This window comes from Alosa pseudoharengus, unplaced genomic scaffold, assembly GCF_046254945.1.
Source record: "Alosa pseudoharengus isolate Yale_2024_CS ecotype anadromous, Long Island Sound unplaced genomic scaffold, YU_APseudo_1.1 YU_APseudo_1.1_scf_3, whole genome shotgun sequence".
Taxonomy (NCBI): Eukaryota; Metazoa; Chordata; class Actinopteri; order Clupeiformes; family Clupeidae; genus Alosa; species Alosa pseudoharengus.
The window spans coordinates 9226839-9243573 of record NW_027468718.1 but is presented as its reverse complement, the minus strand read 5'-3'; the positions used below and the strand labels follow the sequence as shown (position 1 = coordinate 9243573).

The window sequence follows — 16735 nt, the reverse complement described above, 5'->3', positions numbered from 1 at the left end:
TGATGGTGACAAGGTTTATAAGGTGTAAAAACTTGCTGGCTGCGTAGCCTAGGCTAGGCTAAACGTGTTCTGCCCAAAAAGCTGTTGGGCCCGTGACTAAGGTTGCCAACCGTCCGAATTGTGCGGGACATTCCGTATTTTGGGTAGGCCTAATTTTGATTTGTCCCGTCGTCAGGGACAGCTCCATTCCCGATTTTCAATCACAGCTCATCGGCCTTGTTAACTTGTCAATATAGGCTACAGTAAACGCACCTGTAACAAAATGTCCAGTGCCGCCGCTACCACGCGCATCTCGCACTGTGCGCACGTCACCAAGGGACAGAAGGGGCATCACAATTTACCCAGAGAAGCTTTACTGCAAACTGCTTTTCACTCTTCTTAGAGAACGATTACAATGTCAAAATGCAGTAACAGCATCTTACATAAGGATGATACTTGTTGGGTCCTCAGTCTCCATTATAGGCTACAGCATATCTAACTTGAACGTTATGCTACTCGATTGAACAAGAGGGAGAGAGGTTGGAATATAAGACACCAATCAATTTAAGAAACTGTTAAAAGGAAATCATGAGAACAACAAAAACAACGCTAAGATATTGCGGGATTATCCGGTTCACATGCTACTGACCATTTATAAAATGTGGGGGCACTTTGATTTGGACTGTGATAGAATAGGCTATGAAGAGTGGTCTTAGCCTTTGTGTAATGGAATTGGTGAGTCTTTAAGTCTTCAATAATCCGTTTCCCTTAAAGGAAAATTATCCACCCTGAGAGGTGAAAAGGCGATTCAAAACGAGTCAGAAAAGTCGAGACAGGACCAATCGTCAAAATTTCGGTGTCCACCACTCTAGTTCATCCAAAACAAACCAGTAAAGGGCCTTAAAGTGCTAAAAACCGGAATTTCCCTTCACGTGACATCGAATTTAACAACTGTCTAACTGTAGCCACACCCCATACTAGTCCAGTAGTAGCATAAAAGGAAGCAAGCATCGGGTGAGTATGCTTAGTCAATTCTGTGTAAGTTATTTACTACTATCGCCATGATTGACTAACTTGACTTTCTTGTGTTGATGACTACTTCCATGACGTCAACAAAAAAACGCACCGCTGCTTCTTGGTAAAGCCAACGCACACCGGTAGATTACGGTTCGGTTCTATTTTTGCCAGGCATTTCTGCGAAGTGTGGCAAGTGACAGAAAACTCGTAAATATACGGAGCGAAAGTTGAGGCATTGTGCGTCACATTGGGATTAATTTCGGAAAAGTTGGTACAGTTTACGTTTTGTTAGGCTATTTAGACGAGAAACGTCGCAGTTTAAACACGTAGCCTAGTCCTAGGCTATTGTAGAATAGCGCAGCGAAATAGCCTAGCCTATTTGATGAAACAATGAAATGTGTCTGAGCCTAGGCTACCTCTGCACAGACGGACTCTGTTGCCATCTTCTGGTTTATCCTCGTCGTCCCTCCTGTGGGATAGGACTATAGGCTACTACGAAGCTCGATTAGTGGGTTAGCGTTAGCGAGGTAGGCCTATGATGTTCTCAAAGCTAGGGAGACACAAAAGTATATGTTGTAGCGTCGCTATATCACCATGGTGTCTTATACTGCCAACCAAACCTGGGGTAGGCTACCGCCGTCTCGCTATCCGGAGAAATAATCTTTGGTCACCGCTATTTACCGATTTCCGACTCCCATTGACTTCCATTGAACACAACACGTCAATTATGTGGCTAACTAACGCCGCTGACTTATGCCAGCAACCATTTCACTTTGATAATAAGCTACATTTTGGTGCAGCATATATAGAGCAGGAATAACAGAATTTGGCTTAAGCAGCGAGGAGACATTTTATGTAGGCAAAAGTGTCAGCCCCTAAGACTGTGCCCATTGCCTACATTTGTGGTCGTTTAATATCGAATGTCAGAGTAATTACATTCCAAAACGTAGCTTAATGATACTCCACAATTTATAAAGGAACGAAGTTTAAAAAGAAAAAACAATATATCAGAGGGATTACACGAATAATTGACGAGAAAGTACAAGACGTACGGTCGCTTCTTTTCTAATAAGTGTAATAGGCTAAATACATATTTCAGGCCACTAGATGGCGGTATTTCACTGCACTTCGGGCCTTTTTTGGATGGAAAAGCAAGCAGCGAAATGGCGTCATCTGGTGGCCGTGCAGCGCAAATAGCGCCATGAAATATTTAATTTACCAGGAAATTACGGTAGACATCTAGACGCGCCCCTAGCGGCAGCAAATTAGATTTGCTGCCAGGGCTAGTCTAGCAACTCTCCGTTGGCTTGTGAGCTCCAGAAATCGAAACTTATTCAGGCCAATGAAATTGTGTATAGAGTCGTTAGGTGGGCTTAACATTATGATTGATGGCAGAGTTGCAACGGTTTGGTTTGAATTCCCTGCTACTTGAAAACAAATAAGATGGATGTTGCTGCTGGCGAACAGTGTGACACGAGTTAAGCTTTTATTAAGTTGAATTAGCCAACTAGCTCCGCTGGTGGGAAACGCATGGGGATCATAGCGCTGCCGCTGTCCTATTGCGTGCAGAGGGAATTTGAAAGACAACTGATTATCCCGCCCCTCGGACTGAGCACTGCGAACGGTGAGTGCCCAGACCCTACATCTTGATGTGGGTCTGGTTCGCCAGGCTAGTAGAAATCTTGTTTTTTCTTACTAATGTGTTTTTCTTTTTAAACTTCGTTCATTTATTAATTGTGCTGTAATATGAAGTTATGTTTTTGAATGTAATTGACGTTTCGCGAAGTCCCGCCCCCCTAGGTCCTGGGTAAGATTTGTATGCACTTCATTTAGCAGAGAATATCTCAACTGTTATAGACTAATATGACCCCAATGAACAATGTGGGATGTGTGCCAAAATCTCTACCCGGGACGAAAGTCCTGAAAATTACCACAACAGATGACACTATTATCACACCACAGGTGAATGGGACTTTTTTTCCCTTTATAGATAGCGCATACATTTATACCAGATTAATCTTCATATTAAGAGAAATACTTTTTGTATTACACTTTGCCTAAAAAATTAAATAAAATATGCAAATGAGGCAATATCTCATTAAATATGTGTACATATAAATTCTTGAAGGTACAGATTTTATGAGGTGATCACAATGTTTACAATGACCATGTAGTGTATGTGTATGAATTCTGGTTTGATATTTTTAATTGTGTTTTGTGCTGTATTGAATGGAAAATGACCATGTTTATTCCATGTTTATTGTATCAGTACCACACTTTTCCATATTTTCTATGGAATTTCAAAGGTTAACGTTAGGAACCTTTTATTTTTTATCAACTGTGACTATTAGGTATACATTTATCAGTGTATTATCAACAACTTTTCATAACATATCAATGTAGGTGTCATAGGAAATGACAAAAAAACTGCAACATTGAACCATAATTGATTTGCATATGGCCATACCAAATATTCTAAGTAGGGAAGCACCTGTATGTGTGAAGTGCATGAGTGTGTTTCATGGAGTTTTATAGAATGGCATTACTATGGTTGAGTATGTGCCCTGACTATCATACCAACATCCATGGCTTTTTGATATTGCGGTGAAGCTGCAAACTTGCTACCCTGTACCCTGTAGCCCCAAGTTTGAGGCCTGACTGATCCCTCTATTTGCTATAGTGTAGGCCTACCCCCTGTGTTTCTCTTTGGAGACAAATTGCTTACTAAACTTTCAGAAAGTTAGGTGCAGGTAACTTGCATGAGTGTGCATCAGTATGCATACATATGCATTGGTGTAAGTGTGCAAACTCATGGATATGTATGTGTGGCTGGGTGTGTATGTATACTATACCGGAGAATGTTTGGGGAGATTTATGGAGCTTTTAACTAGTACATAACAGTGATTTTGATGATTTCCTATCTGTAAAATATTGATTTTCATTCCACAATGGTACAATGTTGCCTGGGGGAAAAAAACTAAGTTTATATCCAACCTTGCTATTATCATTGGAACGTTAAGTCCAGGTATGGGGATGATGACCTCATTTAGTGATAGGATTTTTACAACTATAGCCTCCCTTGCATTTGCAGTACTTGCAACAACGGATACCAGCTACCCGACAGGGACACCCATTCTTGTGTGCACACTTGCCACACGAGCAGGGATCAGGTTTTGAGATTACAATCTCAGGGACTAATAAACTGCCCTTTCTTACAAAACCATAAGCATCTGCATTTAAGATCAAGGTGGTGTCTGTAAATGGTGTTTGGACCCAAAGCTGCTGTAGAATAGGCTCTTTGTATATGTTTTCTTGCATTAGTTGAGGTGCAAGCGGCCCTCTCAAAGTCCATCTTAAGGGCATTACTATCGAATGCGCAGGTCGTCAAATGTCACCATGTCTGTTGATGGTTTGAGACATTTGACCAAGAATTTTTCTGCCATTTGTGTTGCACTCTGTTAGCTGTGGACAGTTCACATTGAGAACCAGAAAAAAGTTGTCTGGTTTGTGGACAGTGTTCAGAGCTACAAGTTTGGTTGATATTTTGCTGGTTGTATCACACCCAGTCAGCACATGTAGTGCTGGGAGACACTGTGTGAGCTATGCAGATATCATGAAGTGGTAATATTGATCTTTTCACTCCTGAGTTGCGGATTAGCCAGAACAATTGTTATGTGGTATAATAGGTACACAAAGACATCTGTGTCACCTGATGACAGTGTCAGTGATGTAGATCCATAAGTTGTTCTCTCACTTTCTCCAGATCTTTTGGAATTTGTAAAATAAGGTTTCAAATATGAGTAATTGGTATGTACCCACTTATCTGTTCTTTGTGAGGAATAACTTCATGACATGAAGACATTGTTACTTCATCAATTTGTCTGAGACAACCTGGTGATGACATGTTCCCCATTTTGCCAAAAAAAAAAAAAAAACACTAGCAGCTAGCTAGCTAGATACAATACACACCAATTTAAATATACAACTGATACAAATTCATTATAATTATTTAAATACACAAAACTACAACTGATAATGACACGTAAGAAGACACATGCCAACACAAAGAATAAAGAGTAGATTTCCTTACTTTTCTTGATCTAACAAGTCATCTTGCCTTACGGCCATGTGCTCTGCTATGACCTTAGGTCACTATGGCTGCCAAGTAAACTTTTGTTGGAGAAAAAAAAGTTGGAGGTGCTGGCGTGATGACAGCAATATTTAGAACAGGTAGGAAATGTAAGCTTTTAAAGTTTAGGTTAATACATAACTGGCAATTCATGTATGTCACTAGTTGTATGTAATAGGTTGACTGTTTTTTAGCCATTTTCTTTATATCAAATCAGAATGCTTACACTCTTCTAAGACCTTATAATTATGGTCACTGTGAACATTGTGATCACCTCAGAAAATCTGTAGCTTCAAGGGTTTATGTATGCACATTTAATGAGATATTGCCTCATTTGCATATTGCATTTTATTTTTTAGGCAAAGTGTAATACAAAAAGTTTTTCTCTTAATATGAAGATTAATCTGGTAGAATGTATGGGGATATCTATAAAGGGGAAAAAAAAGTCCCATTCACCTGTAGTGTGATAATAGTGTCATCTGTTGTGGTCATTTTCAGGACTTTCGTCCCGGGTAGAGATTTCGGCACACATCCCACGCTGTTCAGTGGGGTCATATTAGTCTATAACAGTTGAGATATTCTCCGCTAAATGAAGTGCATACAAATCTTACCCAGGACCTCTACTATTAATTACTGTTGCTAAGTCCGACAGAGTCTAGAGTGACTAGAACCAGAGACTTTCTAATGAGGAGACACAGCACTCAAAAAATCCTCCATAGAATCGATTTTGTAACGCCAGTTGTATATCACACCCTTTCTGCGGCAAAACGTCGACATGTGAATACATTGAGCCAATAATGTGGTGTGTTGAGAAGACATGTGCCAATCATGTGTTGTGATCTCGCCACTGGAGCAAGAGTGGTGTCGTGAAGCCTTGCGCACGCGCATTTCTGCCAAAACGGATGCCCAAAAAGCATTGCAATATGGCTGCCGAGTGGAGGGACTTGCCTAAAAGGACTTTGCTAGAACTTCAATGACAGCTGTAAGTCTGTCTGTAAAAGTTACAACCCAAGAGGCACTTTTACAGAGCCACGGACTCTGTAACAACTCCAGTATGACATGGAGACACGTATACAGATTAATATCTAGGTTTGTTGGGTGACAAACTTAGACGGGGGGCGAGTGGGACTCACTGATATTAATAGCCATGTCATGTAAGGCAGGGGTTCTCAAACTTTTGTGGGCGGGGACCCCTCATGGAGTGGAAAATTCTCCAAGGACCCCTCATAATCGCAACACATAAAACTTAAGCATCTAACAGAAAAAAAAGGCTATACAGCTACATGATTAACTTATGTTATATGTATTTTAAAAACATACACTGAAAAAAGTGATTTTGACATGTAGTAATTTTTTCTTAAATGAAACTGTATTTATATACTCAATTTGTTTGTGTTTTGCAAAAACTCATTTCAGATAAGTAATATCTGCAAGAAAAAAAGGGGTTTGCTTCAGATTTGTTTGTGTTTTACAAAAAACTAATTTCAGTTAAGTAATATCTGCAAGAAAAAAGGGTTTTGCTTCAGAGGCAGTGCTGCGCATGCGTTTATTTGGCTGCCAAAAGATGATTGTCCTCCATTTTGCAAACGGTTCCGTTGGCTTGAAGGGATCTGCACTTGAAATCTTCGCTTTTGACTTTTAACGGTAAGTGGTATATTATTAAACGTCATTTGACAGTCAGTTTACCATTACAAATTTGGAGTGTCTTTAATTGCCTTATTTGACACGATAGAGCTGTTTTCTTGAATATTTAAGAAATCGTCTAGCAAGCTAGCTAAAGTTAACTTCTACTCCAATATAATGTTAACTGGGCTAACAAGTTCATCTTAAAGTTTACTTTTATTACCTCCTCGACATAATTGATTGAATAACTTCAAAATGAATATATACCTTAATGTTAGACAATTTAGGTCGTTGAAACTCAGTGGACCCATTAAAGTTTGTACAGTTAACATTAGCTGCTAACTGAATTGGAACACAGATCTTGCCTGAAATATGGTTGACCTTAACGTTGCTAGTTAGCTAACCGAACACGTTATGCAGCAGACCAAACACGTTTTCACCGACCCCTGTGGAGTCAACTGACACTTAACTTGAGCAATGCCGAGTTTGCAAAATACATTTGTTTGGAGACTCAGAATGCAGGCCAAGGTATGTAAAAAGGAAAGAAATAGGACGCATGTTTTGTGAGTGATTAGGTCAGGTCATAACTCGGACAATGTTGGGCAAAAGCCACATTTACGCTAGGTTTAGAAACGTGTTTATTTATTCTGTCAGTAATGGAGTACCACTATTTCATGTCATCGCCAGCGCTGAATATGCATGGTGGTGGTGGTGGCATTTCTCAAACTCAACAGCAGTGCAAGATCTGGACAGGCTGATGCTACGCACCTGTTAAGCAGATATTGCTTGAACATTTTATTTGTTCCATGGTGTTGAAATTCGAAATGTTTTCCCTTCAAGGGGACAGTCAGACCAACAAGCAGGGCTGTGTAGCTATTGTTGGTAGATTGTAAGATAATGTGTCAAATGTCAATTAAATGAAGTGTCAAAATCGTTTGATTAACTAGTACCATTTGTGTATGTATTAAATAAGTATATTTCATAAATGTATACTTTATATTTATATTATAAATGTGTTTCTATCCTCTTTAGTTACAGGTATTGAGAAATGTCCTTGCTTGATGACTGGATCAGGAAATGCTTGGGTATTCAGGCAAGCTACAGGTCAAAGATGCGTAACCTTGGATGTCCAGTGACCGCCGTTTTCCAGAAGAAGAAGGTCATAAGTTCCAGAAGAAGGTTTAAAGGACATAAAATGACCAAACATTTGAGGATTTTGCAAGGTGTAAGTTTGTATTACTATTATTGTTTACTTCTCTTACATATTACATACAATGATCACATTGGATCTGTTTCTGCTATTTGCAACTGCCATCACTTATAGTCACCCTACTCACACATTGCTCTTATGTTCCTTATTACAACATAGCGACAGATAGAGGCATTATAATTTTGTGTCTAACTATAACTGGACTCCTCAGGGTTGATACGACTACATGAGTCGTCATACATTTACCCACTCACTCATTTTCCCGTTGCTCACATTGTTCCTTCCCCAACTGGTACACTCACTTATTAGCCTGATGTCGTTATACTCAATTCCTGTCAGAATTTAAGTCTGGCGCTGCTTCGTTGGGACGAGATTATGGGGTGTGTTTCAACCAATACAGGGGAAAGAAATGCTTGCCAAATGCCTGTTTTCTGTTGCAAAGCACTCTGAACTGAATCTTCCGTATTAAAAGTGCTTTATAAATAGAGGTTATTATTATTTAGAGTATTGATTGTATTTTCACAAAATAATTAATATCCCTGTATCTGAACAGACAGAGACTGTACATCTGAGGAGGGAGGCAGCCATCAAGACCCCGTGCCTTTATTTTGGTGAAGATGATGATTCTCTCATACATGTACATGGTAAGTAACACTAACCAAGGGCATGTTGAAATTGCAATAAAAATTGCATTTTTATGCCAATTTTTAAGCCAAAAACCTTTAAGCCAGCTCCCAGCTCGTACCTTTTCTCAAGCGTCAACCTAAAGCAGCTTTTTAAATTTTGTACAGGATATCCATGGCAAGGAGGTGTCAAGAGAAAACCACCCCTTGGAACATGAGGACATCGGCATCGTTGTGGATGGAGGCATCATTTTGGAGGAACCTTGGTCTGTTGCACAAGGCTGTGCAGTGAAGCCAGAGACTTTCTAATGAGGAGACACAGCACTCAAAAAATCCTCCAATCATGTGTTGTGAACTCGGTGCTGGAGTAAGGTTGGTGTCGTGAAGCCTTGCGCACGCGCATTTCTGCCAAATAGGATGCCCGATGAGTGCCAAAAAAGCATTGCATTATGGCTGCCGAGTGCAGGGACTTGCCTAAAAGGACTTTGGTGAAGCTAGAGGTCATATACACATTGAATCAATGTTGAACTCTTCAATACTATTACAAATTCATGCAAAAAGTTGTCATTCAGATGGATGGTGATAAGCTCCTACCCAAGGTTCTCAATCTTAAGAACCAAATCATTAGATGGGCAAGTGGGCCTCTTCTTTCTCTTCCCTGCTGTCTCTCTCTTTCTCTCTCTGTCTTTATCGTTCGTCCTCTCTCTCTCGGCACACTTTTACACACACACACAGTCATGATTGACTTGATTTGAAAGATTCAATAAATGGTTGTGAACCTTTCTTTCTTTCTCACTGTCTTTCTCTCATTCTTTCTTTCTCACTGTCTTTCTGTCATTCTATCTCGGCACATTTACTTACACACGCACGCACGCACACACACACACAATCACTCACTGGTAAGGTGTTTGGCTTTGGTCAAAGGTTCACAACCATTTATTGAATCTTTCTTTCTCTCTTTTGGTGCTCACACTCTCTCTCTTTGGCACTACTGCCTTTGCTTTTGCTTTGGTTTGAGAGCGGGAAAATTATTATTTTTTAGAGCAAAGGGTCACAATGTGTGTTCATATGTGTGTTTCTGTGTTGAACATTTGTTTTAATAAAGACAGTTATATCATTTCTGTTTGAGATTTAAGTTAATACTATTTAACCTGAATTTGAAGTTTAACTTAATTTTTACCAATGAAATTATATACAAATATTAAGCAAATTCAACTAAATCTATATGGCTGGATGTAGCTAAATTACATTGAGTGCAAATGGTTACCTAAAAAAAATTAAGTAATTCTTGCATTAGAGCATATTAAGCAAATTCAACTAAATCTATATGGCGGGATGTAGCTAAAAAAAATTGAGTGCAAATGGTTACCTAAAAAAAATTAAGTAATTCTTGCATTAGAGAATATTAAGCAAATTCAACTAAATCTATATGGCTGGATGTAGCTAAATTAAATTGTGTGCAAATGGTTACCTAATACTAATTTTTACTCAAAATATTTGATTGGAGTTTGCTTGGCTTGATTTAGTTGTAACTACTCAATTTAGTTTAGCTTTAATTGCAAGAAAATATTAAGCAAATTCAACTAAATCTATATGGCTGGATGTAGCTAAATTAAATTGAGTGCAAATGGTTACCTAAATAAAATTAAGTAATTCTTGCATGTCATTTTTTTCAGTGTAGAGTGCTAATACCACAATAGTCATGTTAGCAAACTTTGACAGTATGTAGGATTTTTTTAAAGGATTGTTGTTTCTTTGTCAAATGTAGGCCTATTGTGTTGAACACGTAGTGTTTGCTTCACATAACCTTTATTTTGTTGGCGGTTAATTAATAGTAAAGTGTTTTGACGTATTGATGTAATGTATCAGCAGATCAATTGGGCAAATACTGATACTGTAGCATTTTTCGCCATATAAGACAATTTCATATTTTGTAGCAAACTTTGTCAGGGACCCCCTGACAATGTGCTGCGGACCCCTGATGCACCCCCCCCAATGATGTAAGGAACATGGTACTGCAAATAAACGGAAACATAGTCTACGTTGCAGAGCGACTTCAACCTTATTCATTTATGGTGAATAAATGTTACACTACTGTGCACAGCCCCATGCTTGTCTGACGAGGGGATTCTAGCACGTTAACAACGGTTAGCTAACTATGCTAACGTTAGTTACCTACGAGTCTCCTCTAAGTGACAATCATATTATACATAATGCTGGCAGTGCTGAGAACAATAAACGACCTTGTTTATCTTACTTACATTGAGTTAACTGTTTGTCTTAATCCATAGATGTGGTGGAGCACTGTTTCATTGTGGTTTGCTAAGGAATAACCCTTTGCTTAAAATAGGGGAGAGCTGGGAGGAGCTAATTTAATCTAATTTAACATAATTACAAAAAAGCATAATCAAGATTGAAAGCCATTATTCTATGTATCGGTGTTGCGTTAATCCCACACATGCTGTTTGGCCGTCCTTTTTCAATTTACATCACATATACAATCCCATAAAACCGGAAAAAATCACGGCTCCCAATGCATTTCTGTATTGGTGAAGGTGAAGCTAACGGACTTTGTGTACATGTGCGGAGCTGCTGGACTGCCATTGGCTCATCCGCGTTCGATGGTCGGGTCTTGCGATAGGTCAATTACTCTGACAAGTGAGGGATAACGGCCGCCAGAGTAACCTGTTATACGTGACTCATGGGCAATAGACCTCTGAAGTTCGCCTTCAAAAAAGCAGCCATCTTTGACATCTGGTATCTGGCGATTTTTCCTATAAGAAAATAACATGGGGATTTTGAATTATCGCACCTCTGCCTTCGAGTGGATACTGTGATCTCCGGTACGTGAAGGCGGCACACTTAGATTTTTGCTACCCCAGAGCTAACTTGCAATGCAACTTGCCATAGGTGGTTAGCTTCAATTAACAACCGGATCTCCTTATATGGGCAAAGATGGCGTTTTGGTTCTTTTTTATAGGCGAACTTCAGAGGTCTATGGGAAATGCAAAGCACTCCCCGTCACGCAGCGACAATTTTCTTCATCCTGAGATTTCTCCACGTTGCTTGATCCAGATTCTGTTATTTTTGCTGTATATATGTTGTACGAAAATGTAGTTTCTTATCAAAGTGGAATGGTTGTCAGTCAGCGGCGTTAGTTTGAGCCATGACCGGATCTAGAATAGGGCTGGGAGGGCCAATGCCCCCCCCAAATATTTCTTCTGCCCCACCTAATTGGTCAATTTTATCGGAGCAACAGCGTTCCCCTACCATTCCACACTGTGTGCATCGCTTGCTGTTTCATACTTCAGTGGAGAGGGCTTAGCTGTCATATTTCCATAAAGGTTATAGGCTACTAGATGTAATATAGATTCTTGTTGCTGGTTTAAATAAAGACCTTTAACTGTAGTGTTTGTATTATTCTTGTTTTGAATAAGGTTAGTTTTTTTTAGCTAATGTGCATGTTAGCTTTCTAAGGTGATCTAGCCAGGTGGGAATTTTACGGCGGCCACGTCGTTGCCCCTTGCGTTGGCCGTGATGTCCCTTTGAAAATCGGAGGATCACAGGCCACTGTGGCCTTGGTGCCCTTTTCTTTCGATATTCTGCTTTGCATCCGACTAGCGATTTTTATTTAGCCTATGGCCTGTCAAATTAAGCTTAGGATTCACAGCGCAAATTAATTTAGCCTAAGTCTTTTACACAGTGGAGAATGTGACTGCACACGGCAAGAAAGTGTGTCCAAATTCACCCATTTTTTGCTGAACTAGCCTACTCCTGAAGTAGCCTACTCTTCACACAGATATCACATGTATCACATCACACGAAAGAGCTTTTTCTCAGCTTTTAAACGATGTTAGCCGCAAGTTGTTGTGGTAAACGGTTCGCGAGAAAAGTAACTTTAATTTAGTCATGTTACATTCTGCATTGCGTTACATTCTTGGTTCCTCTCCATCTTCAGCGAACTCCAGACAGTAAAAACTCTCAGGCTTGCGGCTTCAGGTTTTGCACTTCCGATATTCACTGTGCCCACCCCAAATTTCTATTTGCCCCCCCAATCTGAGCAGCCTAGATCTGGGCCTGGTTTGAGCACATAATTGAGGTTTTGTTCAATGGGAAGTCAATTCACGTGTGTTTAATGGAATTCAATGGGAGCCGCAAATCAGTAAATAGTGGTGACCAAAGAATATTTCTCCGGCTATCGTGACAGCAGTCTACACAACATAAACACACCCAACCACCTTTTGCTCCCGCATATTGGACTCGAGGTATCCCATTTGGGCAGACTGGTGTAGCCTAACAACTTGTAGGGTAGGCAAGGCCTCATTTAAAATGTTACATACCAAAATGTTATACGGCAACATGCTATAAAACGGCCATAGCCTATCATCCCTGATAGCAAGAGGCTGGCAGACCACTATTGGTCCACTGGAGGCCAAGGTCCGCCTACGACGGTCAGTAAGTCAGTCAGAGATAGCAACAGCACTGATGGGTATGGCGAGTGGTGGCGACCCACAAGGGAGGTCTCTTTAAGATTGCAAGTTTGGGAAAACTTCGGTTTCCCAGTCAGTTACAGTAGTACAGGCGAGAGAGTGGAGGATAAGACTGTGTCGGCATTGTTTCATCAGTTGTTGAGTATGTGAGTGGAAATACATTGAACATGCTAACGCACATATGACTCCATCACCCAGATGTAGGTCTACCAATCACTGGAACAAGACAAAAAACGTCTCCCTGCATTTCTTATCAGCCTTTAAATACACATACAAATAGGGCCAAAACCTAACGCTTAAAATTATTTTGTAATGATGGAAAGCGGTGTAAATCGTGGTGATCACCTTTATGTTAGGGTAACTTGTGTTGTGCTCTCACATGAAGAGCTGGCTGTAAGTGTCAACGCTAACTGGCTAATAAACAAACCATGCGAACAGTCAAGTCATGTGACTTTTAGTTAGTTAGTCCGTTTATAGAGCATCACAGTCCCGTCCACAGCCGAAATGCGGTTAGGTGCCGGAAGTAAGATTCCCATTCATTTGTCCCATTTACATCTGTATCTTGAGAGTTTTACAGCATGTCTTAGGCTAACCAGCTACGGCATAACTCATAAGTGTACAACATATAATTTCGAGTGAAAAAACGAAGAGAAAATACAAAAAAAATCGAAGGTACAAGACTGTGTACATATTTTCATTTCCGAGCGAAGGAACTACTCATCCCATAAACCACCGCGCCTCACTGAATAATATCAGAGCCCGTCTACGGAGAGCCTCCCCACTCTCTCTTAATCCCATACAAATCGAATTTGGCTGCAGTTCACCTAGATGGCGATTGCGGGCGAGTCCAAAATACATGGGGTCCTATGGAGCTACATGGCTACATTTATTGTTTTCACCTATTTAACAACTGAAACCCTCAGATTTTATTTTATTTTTCGCAAAATGGATATGGATTAGGCCTATCAATCAAAAGTGAAATAATCCGGGAGTCATGTCCTTTCGTTTTCTTACAGGTTGGGTCGTTGTTGCCCATAACACGCTAGCATTGATGCTATGCTATGCTATGATCATGCTAATGAATGACATCATTGACACGTTTGAAAAGCTTTTTAGAACAATTAAGTGACTTCAAAAAATATAATACTCAACCAAGTGTATTGTCTTTGTCTCCCCTTTCGAATACAATATTCAAATTACTCAAATCGCAAAACAATTATTTCCCGAGAAAAGTGGATTTTGAGGGGTACAGCTCCATAGACCTCCATTCATTCTGGACTCGCCCGCGAGCGCCCCTAGATGCAGTACCACACCGGAAGAGTTCCGAGAGTGAAGGTTCTCCCCTTATTAGACATTCTCTGATAATATATAAGCAAGGACGAACCAGAGCGAATTGCCCATTTGAACGACTTCCAACCGGCGACAGCACGCAAACCCTTTCCTCCAAACAGTGATTTTTATATAGTGAATGTGCAGTTAATAGCAGTTATTTCAGGAGTAATCGTGTAAATAATAGTGTTTTTATATTGAATTTTATATTTATCATCGTGTATTTTATATTGTGTGTGTGTGTGTGTGTGAAAGCGGTTAACGTTAACGTTAGCAACATGGTGCAGTGCTTCGTACCAGACTGTCATCACCGCTCAGTCGGGCTGATGCATGGACCGGTGCATGGTCTGCTCTTGGACCACCATATTAATTTTATTAACTTGCCGTGAATTATTACACAGAATGTTCATTAAATGCATAAAGAAGTATTCCTAGGTTAATGATTGATATGAATCATACAGTATGAAGGCTACAGTAGCCTAGCTAATGTTAACTAGCAGCATTAACGTTACCAACCTCCCTGCGAAACTCACCACAACTTTGTAGGTCTTGTCCCTCATGCTGGCCCTTACAAAACCCACAAGCTGACTCTCGAACACACAACAGTCAATAATGTGACCCGATTTAAAGTGGCTTTCACCCCTTTGGACACTCACTCAAACATAATATATTTCATACCTGTGTTGCAGCATGTAGGCTAATGTTAGCTGCATTATGTAATGGCATGCAATGTTGGAAATGCTAAAGGTTAGCCTGTCGGCTACCTGAAAAGTTTGAGTGTTTAAACTAACATTTACAGTGGTCTATTTGATAAGTGTATTGGCCCTGACTAAGTTTGTGTGATGTATAAACCACAATCCTTGTTGATACAAGGACCAATATTCGTCAAGAAAGTTTTTAATCACATTAAGATTTTCACAATAGGCAGTAAAAGACTCTGCCATCTTTGTCAATAATTTTCGCTGAGAAAGTTTCAAATTATGACCATAACGGCCTTTCCACCAATCAGAGGCATCACTGTGGGATTGTGGGATTGTTCAGGATTGTGGGTAATGAAGTACTTATCCAACACATTGCGAATAAAAGACATTTATTTCAAAACAAGGTTAGTGCCCCATGAACTTTTGGCGTCTATATGAGCATATACAATCGCTTAGTACAGCCGTAGCTGGTTTTAAGTCTACCATGTGCAGTTACGTTTTTATGGCTTATACCCCAATTGTCAATGGAGAAATTGTATTGAATTCTTACTTCCGGCATCGGCTGTGGGCGGTACTGTGATGCTCTATTTTTTAATGAAAGCAAAATAGTGTGACATTTTCACAGTTAGTAGATTATTACTGTATACACACTGAAAAATATTGAGGCAAACGGTAGACCCTTCCATATACAACCAAACACGAATGTTGAAAGTCTTGCCTAAGTGGATTTTTAAAAATCATTATTCTATGTAATTTGCACTTTCATAAATAAGAGATGCTGTAGGCCTATTTTCAGTTTTATAGCTGATTGTCTTATTTTGTTTACAAGTTACAGATTGAGTCTGTAGATGATGTGGGGTACTTGTTTACTGTTTACATCTTAGGCCTACTTTCCACACTTCAGGCTGTTGCAGCTAGCTCAGGGGAGAGATTTTATCACTAGGTAGTAGGTCCTACAGCCTGAGACATTCAAAATAAAAAAAAATGCCTTCTGCATTTTTTATTTGCTTTTTCCTCCATTGTACCGAACCGTGATGTCTCAACCGAGGTATGGACCGAACCGGGACTTCTGTGTACCGTTACACCCCTAGAGCATGGGATAAAATCTCTCTGCTGCGGTGGTGGTTAAAATTGATCAGCTTGTATGGAGATGATCAACACACAGCAAAATATAGCTGCGAGCAGCAATGAGGGGGCCCCAAACATAATTTCCTGTGTGTGTATGTCTCTATGTGATAGAATTATTATTTAATGCAAATAGTTCTAGCTGGCTCAGCCATAGTTAATCAGATGGCGGCTTAATTTGGCTTACAAAATTATTGGCTGGCTGCGGCTGAAATTCTAAATGGCGGCGGCTTCGGAGTCTAAGCATGTCAGACTGGGAGCATCTCATCCAAAACCCGGTCCATCAGTACAGGCGCCCCACAGGGGTGTGTACCGAGTTTGGTTTTGATACGCGGAAGCCTTGTTGAGATCACCTCACTTCCTGTTTGGCGGCCACCAAACTTGATTGGTTGTCACAGGCGAACTGTTTTAAATATAGGTCCAAAAAGCAATGCGTTTGTGAGGCATGGTCTGTAGATCATTGCACCAAGTTTCCTGAAAATCTGACAAACTTTGTGACCTGTGAAAAC

At 40.1% G+C, this 16735-nt stretch overlaps 1 protein-coding gene across 8 annotated transcripts in view; it reads left to right on the top strand.

Moving 5' to 3' along the window:
* Nucleotides 1–906: 906 nt before the first annotated feature.
* LOC143100150 (nectin 1a-like) overlaps nucleotides 907–16735 on the top strand; it is a 57308-nt gene continuing 41479 nt past the window's right edge. For 3 of the 8 annotated variants that reach the window (XR_012981854.1, XM_076263103.1, XM_076263109.1), the window contains exons 1-3: nucleotides 5699–7973; nucleotides 8512–8602; nucleotides 8750–8953. The gene's annotated coding sequence lies outside the window, so the exon portion shown is untranslated. The other 5 variants (XM_076263104.1, XM_076263105.1, XM_076263106.1 and 2 more) reach the window with 5 other exon arrangements.